An 8980-nucleotide genomic window follows, 5' to 3' on the forward strand; every position below is an offset into this window, starting at 1 on the left:
TGTGCTGATGTCTCCTTAATGGGGATAAATGGAGATAAAATCTCTGCAACAGCCTCAGAGGAGGTTTATGGGGAAAGATGGAGCTGAAACCCCAAGCTCATGTGAGTGAGCACAAGGATTCAAAGTGCTGCTGTGGGCTGTGGACCACACCAACCGTGGCCAGTTTTATTTTTACACTGAGATATCACAAAGCCACACAGGAGCATAACACTTTGTAGTAATACAGGTACTGATCCAGACAAGAACATGAGCTTCTGTGTAATATTAAACATCTTATTTCATTTCCAGCCTTGAAATTCCACCGTCACACATTTTGATCCTTGGAGGTCATGCTTAGCTTGAAATGTTCTGCTTGGCAGTGACCAAAAAGCAGTCTTTTGAATTTGCTACCAGAGGAAAAGCTCTCTTTTTTTTTTTTATTTTTTTTAGATACATTGACAGGAATGAACATTAAACATGGCTTGTAGGAAAAATGAAGACGTTACCAAACATCTCACGGCGGTGCAGGAGCCGCCTGTTTCACAGTCCAAATATTGTATGTGTTTTGAGTTCACCTTATCCAGACAAAGTAAATAAAAGGGTTTGTGTTTGTTTGCATTGTCCTGGAATGAAAGTGTGGATGTGGGATAATCCAAGAGCAGCAGAGGAATGAAGGTAGTTTCTAGGAGGGAGATGATACTACTCTTGCAGGCATAGGAAACAGATGGGAATACAGTTAATGATGGAGTTCCTCAAAAATTAGTCTCAGAGGCACCTGAATTAGTTTGTTTTCTTGCCATGGTCAATAGGAGTAGGCTATTCACAGCAAAGAGTGTAACCACTGATACTCATGCATATACTCCTTCCTGTACTCTTTGCCGTACACTAAAAATCGCAAAGAGAAGTCAGGATCTGTGGAGACTGGTGTGCTGTACTGGAAGCAGTGGATGCTCTGAGGAGTGGAGCAATAGAAGTGCAATGACAAAGCCACCCTAAGCACTGGCACATTAATCTGAGACTACGAAACATCATTGTGGTGTGACAAATGACACAGTGCAGTCACTGAACACAACAGGCAAGGTCATTCCACTAAGGAGATGGAAATATTTAAAGCCACTGTTTTGGGGAAACCTTGTCTAGGGTAGTGTACAGCTTTGGACGTCTGCGCTCCAAAAATACTAAATCATAGCAGGTCTAGAGAACGGCGTTAGAAGTGTGAGAGAACATGAACCCTCACGAGAAGACAAGACTCAGAGACTAGCTTATTTGCTCTAAGGAAACACTGGGTTATTTACTCTAAGAAAATGAAGGCTGGCAGGAGGCATGCCTGTTAATTGTAGCAGTGAGGAGTGGGGTATATATCCATGAGAGAGAACTATTCCACCTGAAGAAGAATATCACCATAAGATCAAATGGATATACTCTGGTCATGCATAAATTTAGCCTGGAAATTATTATTATTATTATTATTTTTAAGTCTATAAGAGAAGTGAAGTTCTGAAACTCTTTGTGGGAATTACTAGTGGGAACATGAAAGTTTAAGAGAAAACTTGATACATTTCTGACCTGGGTTATACAACAGTGCCTGAAATTAGGGGACTTTTTCTGGAGTGATGACATACATAAAGAATGCTTAATAGCTATTTTGACATAGTCAGTACTGACTTAAAATTGAGTAAGCTGTTGATTATTTGAGTGAGCTGTTGATTATTTTCTAAAAAATGTTGCTGGATTGGTATTGCTGGGATCTAAGGTCCACTGAGCAGCTAGAGCATGGGTGGAAGCAGCACCTTGTTGCATCTTCCCTGCCTGTACCATCCATGTTCATTGTTCTGGCTACTGCCTTTCATCCAATATAAACCAATGATATTGTTTTTTTCTTTTTCTTTCTTTTTTCTCCTTTTAACATTTGCTGTTAAGATAATGGAAGGCAGAACCATGTGTGCTAAAATGATACTTTTTTTTTTTTCAGTTGTCAAATTAATAATGTCTGAATTTTGGTATGAACTTTAAACCTCTACAAGAAAAAACATACCATCTCATTTCTTCAGCTCCCTTTTCACAAAATAGACTTAGCTTTGCCTAAGCAGCTGATATGTGAAAACAAATCTCTAAGGCATGTGGCTGGCAGCAACCCTTTTACAGTTTCATCCTTTTGATATGCATTTGTAACCTCCCTTTTAGAAAAAGTAACAAAACCATGTATTTTAGGAAGAAGAGTGTCAGTAAAGTACAGGCTAAAGTCACTCAATGTATCACTCAGCCAGGAAGAAAAAAAATTTTTAATAGTTTTTTAATATTACAGAGCATGCTGAAATGGAAACAAAATTCAGATTTTTTAAAAACAATATTGAAAAATTTTGCATAGCCTGCCCTTTATTATTTATAATCAATATATTGTCTGAGCTTGTGTTTCAAGGTTTCTCTTTGAAAAATCATAGAAACAAAGTAAGAACTAAGTAAAACAAATAAATTTTAAGTTTTTTTTTTGTAAGTATATTATTTCAAAGCTTGTTTATTCTGCTGTAGCATTGAGGCTATACCAAAATCTAATGGAAAAAGAAAGACAGAAGTCCTGACAACTATTTTATAAGGTTCAGAGCACTACTCTAGTGGAAATAAATGAGATTGAAATGGAAAAAAAAATACAATGTCAATCTTCTGAAGGAGGAAGAATTACTGGAACCTATACCACCAGAATATATGACTACGAAGGTATAAGTCATGATTTTAAATTGCTAAGAAAATCTAATGACCTTTATAGATTGACCAGGTGAAGAAAACAACAGTCAAAAAAGAGTCTGATGCTTGAAGAGCAGCTCAGACATCTCCAGCAGTCCAGGTCCTCTCTGCTAACTGCAGCTTAGCGAAAGAACTAATATTCCCATTAAAACACCTGTACAGCTAGAATACAGCTAATGCTACGGTGTGTAAGAGGTAAGGCTATCAGCATCCTCAAGCGTACCGAGACATAGACTTGTAACAAGTCAGAAGGTTGAAGGTTTAGGTAAAATACTACTCTCAGTTATGCAGCTGTAAGACTGAGTTACTCTGCAGCTATTCTGAATGGTGCAGTGGGAGTAGAATTTGGCCTGGTGTTTTCAAAGGTTAGTTAAACAAAATATGACCTTTTTCAGGCAAGGGGAACAAAAGAGGTCAGCTCATTCTCCAGAGCTACAAAAGGTCTTTCAAGGGTACCAAAGAAATAAAAATAAAAGCCATGATCACACTTCCTAGATGCACGCATAGAAACAATGCTTGTACGTTAAGGTATAGCCCAGTGTGGATAACCCTGGGAGCTTGCCTGTCAATGAGAGCTGTGCCAAAAACTCACCTGCTACAAGAAAGGTGTCCAAATTCAGACAGCCAGTTTTGTCCGAGGGCCCAGAGCAAGATCATTGCAGGACTGGGGTTAGACCCAGCATCTCCTGTCTTTCCTGTCCTGTGGGCAGGAATTTATACAGCTTGTTCTCCTGCTCTCAGGGAGAATCTGATACAAGCTGTGTATTGTGTACAAACAGATAAGTTACCCAAATTTACCATTTGATTCTCTGCTGCTGACTGGAATTGTACGTCTTGTCTCTTCAAGGGGAGAAAACAACTCTACTCCAGTGTCTGACCAAACTGCAACAAGATTTACCAATCTGGTCACCGAGCAGCTTCAAATTACATGAGCAATTTTTTGCTCTTACACTTGTTCACACACTCATCAAGAAACTCTATCCTTCATATGGTAATGGGATAATGCATTGATTTTTACTCTGCTACACAGGCCTGATGGTCAAGGCAAGACTGTGAGCAGCCAAAAATGAGCTGGAGCCAAAGAAGGAACCAGATCCTGAAGAAAGGCAATTCCTTTTCCAATATCTCTCCTGCTTTGAAAGAAAAATACGTTTCTTTTCAGGCTGCAAATTGTTCCCATCTCTCATGCTTTACCACAGAGGTTGGAACTTTTAATTGTTCTTTACCTCCCTTGAGGACCTCATACTCTAGGAACATAATGTATTCCTCTGTAAGTACTTTTGGCATACTTTAAACAATTCCCAGAACAAGAGCATCTTTTTTTTTCATGGTGTTGGATCAATTATTGGTCAGGACTCATACTATCAGAGAGAAAAATATGACATTGGAAGCATAAATGTAGTAATTTAAAGATGATCAGAAAGAAATAAAGTTGTTCTATCTGAAAGAGATGTCTTAGAAATACCTCTTTGCTTACATGCAGTAGGTATGAGCATTTTAGCATACCCAAATATTAATGAAGGTTGGAGAAATTTTGGGAGAAACCTTAGTTGTTCATGTTTTGATGATTTTAAATGAAAGCCATCCTTTCTTATTTTCTTTAGATCAACATTTGTCACAGTAATTAATGAGGAAGTAATTATAATGTAATTTGTCAGAATAATCTGACAGGCAAAGAATTATGTTCTCAATCCTAAAGGAATACATAGTTCTAGTTTTCCGACTGATTGGGTAGATGTGGGTGGCATAGCAGAGGGTATTTGCCTTTAAGCAGGATAAAAACTTTGGCACTCTCTATTCTCAAGCAAAAATGGACAGAGGCATTGTCTAATTCTCTCAAATATGTTACATGAAAACATTTTCTTATGTTTCACTTATTAGTAAATCTGATTCTTAACACTTACTTCATATAAAAGCTACTTCATGTTATAGTGAAGATTTGCCGTTCACTTGCAGTAGCTAAATAGTCATCAATTTTCATCCTAGTCACTCACTGTTTCTTTGAGATAATGAGTAAACACCTTAGTCATTCAGTCATATTTACCAAGAAAAAAATACTGTCCTTGAAATAAATACAAACTATCAGGTGAGGCATTAAAGGAGGTAAAAACAATGAAACAAGAAAAAATAAAGATATAAAATGTAAATCCCTGCTCCTGCTGATGTTCAAAGGGGTATGATTGTTCACGTCAACAGCAGCTAGAATAGCCTCAATTTTTTTTTTCTGTTTGATTTTTTTTTTTTTTTAAGGAAAGAAGTCAACTACAGTTTTACCCAACTAACAACATCTACATCTCTAACAGAACACAGAATTCAGCCACAATACTCTTTGGTTCTTTTATTTAGCACTTCCAACAGATATTTTTCCTAAAAGTGATCTTCTGAAGAAAATTTAGATATTGTGCTTTTGCTGTTCTAAAAACATCTTAAAAACCTTGAGCCTGTTGTTCTGACTGAATATTTATATGGCTTTGTTTTACTTTTATTTTTAGTGGACTTCATACTTCTGTACTTGCAGCATGGAAAACCCCCATCAATTTCAATGCTACATTCACCTCACAAAATGACAAATGGAGACTTCTTGTGTATTTCTGTTTAACTGTTGAGATTATAGAAAAAAAGCAGCAAGAATTGTGCTGTATTCGATTCTCTTATTTATGGGAAGGGATGAAACAGGTCACCAAACACATTTCCTATGTCAGCGAGTCCTATTGAAGACAAAGAAAAAAAGAGTCATATCTAATATCATCCAAGAGTTTATCTTGTCCGCAGCTTATGTGGAACACAAGTAGGTCTTTAAGTCTAGCATATTCAAAATTCTTCTTGGATTGGGAGAGTGCCTTCAGTAATGTTCCGTCTTGTGTTCTTTGAAAGAGCAGAAATCCAACTGCACCCATCCCCAATTTGAGCAGGCTAGAAACTACAAGGTCCTTATTCTTCGCTTTTTTATACGTCCAGGAAATTTTGGGAAGGAAGTATCTGCTTTTCTCTTTACATGAGATCTACACTTTCTATAATTTATTTATGGCTTATAAAAAGCCTCTTTCAGAAATCCTATTTTCTGTATAGAGATATTTTTTGAACTCTCCTCACTAGCTTCACATAAACGCAATATGGGAAGTTGGCCCCAAAGGAAAGCAAAATAAGTTGCTTGACAGGAAGAAAAAAGGCTAGTAAAACAAAAAGTGAAGTGGAGCTATTCATCATCTCTCGCTAAGAGCTCACCCAATTCTGTACCATAAAGTCAGTAACAAAACTGTATCTTATTAGCAAGGTTTGGTGTCAAGCCTTTTCCCTTTGCTTTTCACACAGAAAACCCTCACTTATTTACCTGTAGTTTCACAGAGATTTTGCAAAATAATCAGTTCAGAGGAACTGGTGCACTCTCCCGGTTCTAACCATATGTTATTCTGTGTTAATTGTATCAACTCACCCTTCTCCAAGTTCACCTTTCCACATTTCTACAATACCGTAACTGAAACCTCATTCTTACTTCTGTTTTGCTGAAACTCTAGAGGCTGGGGTGACTGATACCACAAGCAGAAATATTTAAATTATAGGTAGCACTTTAGATAGCCTTGTGGAGTGCAACGGGACATTTAAGCAGGACAGAGGAGCCAACCCAGAGATGAGACGCCGTGTGGCAAGGGAAGGACTGATGTGAGAGGAGTTCTAGGTGGAGAAAAAGAAAAGTACACCCTGATGTGAGTATCCATGGAAGTTTGCTACAGTCCTGTAGCTTTTCCCAACTCTTCCTGTAGCATCAAGTAAGTAGTAGTCTACTATTTCTATCTTTCCATCTCTGGCTTCTTTACATCCTATTCTCCCCTGCTTGCTCTTGTCCCTTGCTATCACCACCAACTCTTGTTTTCTTTCTTACTACCTCTCTTCTCTCAATTAACCAGGGAAAGAAAAAGACAAGATGTTCTGCCAGCTTTGCTTTGCTGTCTGGTGGTAGGAGTTCAAAGAACCAGGTTACTCCTGCACCTACTGCTTGTTCTTTGATGCCCTGTTGAGCCCTGTTGGGTTTCAGAAGCCCAACAACACACTAATTAACAAAGGAAAAGACAGGAAGAAACAGGCCAAAGAATATGGGAGCAAACGACAAGGGAGATGTTAGAGGGAAACAGTGGGAAGAAGCAATGACAAAGGGGGAAGCTGGAAAGAAACACAGGCAGGAGATGAACAAGCAGTAAAGAAAAGAGAGGAAAAGAAATATATCAGGTGACAAAAGAGAAAGGAGAGAATTGGAATAAAGAGCTGCATAAAAATAAACATGACAATGATTTAGAGTCCCCTTAGATTACGATATAAAGCCCTTACAGAGCAATTCTTGAGGACAGCAAGTACCTCGGTCAAAGAGAGTTGTGTGTGGCACCACTTCTATCCCACTGAACTTGCAGGTGCAGAAAACAAATTCACTGGGAAGGCATTCCTGCTTGGAACAGCAGCAAAGTACTCTTCAAATTGGACTTTAAGCCTACCATCTTGTAGGTAGATACAAGGAGAATAAGTGGCTTAAAAAGACAATCAGTATTTTACAATCAGGCATGTTCTGTGGTGGCTCAGAGCAAATGCCACATGGCTGACTTGGGAGTGAGTGGCTGCTGAGGGTCCAGGAGACAGCAGTGGAGAAGGGGTGACTACTTGTGTGATACTCATGAAAGAGAGGAGGCCCAAGGCAAGACCTTTGGCAGTGTGTGGTAGGACACCTGCTGCACAAAACAGGGAGTTTACCTACTGTGTCCACGAGTAGTCCAGGAGGTGGTTGGTGAAGGTGTTTGGCAAAGGAGACACAAAGACACAACAATCTCATGACTAAGGCAGGTCATTTCTGCCTGAAAAACAAGCTGCTAACCGTGCCCATGTGAGATGACGAAAACGTTACTTAAACTGAACTTTTCATAGGTGGTTGCTAGCTGTATGTACTTTGGTGCTAATGGCTGTCCCAGAAGTCAGAGATACTAAAGTAGCTTGTGCTCACTACTACCATCAGTCACGGTGCTTTGAGCACATCAGTTGCTACAGAATGCACAGCGTGCTGAAACATCCTGGGTATCTCAAACTAGAAGTTTAATATTTGTCATAGCTCTTCCTCTATATACAGACAGAACAGATGGAAACCATTGAACAGATATTTGTTAGATGAGTAATGTATACCTAATGTGATGATGAAGAATCCTGGGACTTATTTTTTTCCTTGTCTTAGCTCAAACCCACCAAATGAGCTAACCAAGCTTGTCACTCCATGCAACACAGGGATCACAGACCTCAAACAGGATAGCTGGCCTGTGCAGCTCTGCTACATGGACTCATGTATGATGTAAGTAAACCCACCCCTTCAAAGTCATCTCGAAGATTTCCAGCGTGATGCTGTGCAGCATTAACTCAAATTATCTGGTTGCTACTATGAAACAGCCATTTGGAAAAAAATAATAAAGTTACCAAATTCATTTGTAGTGGGCTTGCATAAGGAGGCATACCTTCACTGGGTTTCCACCATCTTTTGCCAGTATTAAATTTGGTCCATATTCTCAATTTCAGGACTGTTAGGCAGAAGCAATGAGTCATCAGAACCACAAACTCTAACTTCAATGTGCAAGATATATGCAAGAACAGTAATTACATTAAAAAAGAAAGCAGTCATAAGCATACTATTATGAAAGTAAACTATTACTCAGGGGAATTTTGTGTTATTCTGCAGAATTTCATTATTTGGGAAATGAAACCTATTACAAGTAGGTCATGACACAGAAATACTTAGCTTTCCAGTGTGACAGTGATAGATACTATTTTTTTCCTTTAAAGACAGTGTCACAGAACATCTCACAAATATACTGCTTCTACCCTGGTTTTACATAGTAGACACTATTACATATTTGTATAGAGTTTATTCCTGAGAAATACACCACAAACATCTTTATGAGTAATGGAGATTAAGTGGCAATGTAGTCTTTCAGAAAGCAAGCTGATTGGTACATAGACTGCAATAACGGCACAGGAAAAAAAAGAACCGCAGGTTTCAGAGGAAAAATGATCGAGCAGTGAAGTAATGTGAGGAGGGGACTGTCGTGATCAAGATATACAGAGCAAAGAACCGGGGAAAGAAAGTGGGGAGGTAGAGTTCTCATCCCCCTCATGAAAAGCAGGCTTGGACCCAAACTGTCTCCTGAAAAGTCTTCCATGTCCCTTTAAGTGCCATATCTATACATTAAACACCTCTGTGAGTACGTGATTCACCAGCTCACCGTCCAATGAT

Source organism: Anser brachyrhynchus (genome assembly GCF_964034855.1).
Source record: "Anser brachyrhynchus genome assembly, chromosome: 4".
In the NCBI taxonomy this organism is placed as follows: Eukaryota; Metazoa; Chordata; class Aves; order Anseriformes; family Anatidae; genus Anser; species Anser brachyrhynchus.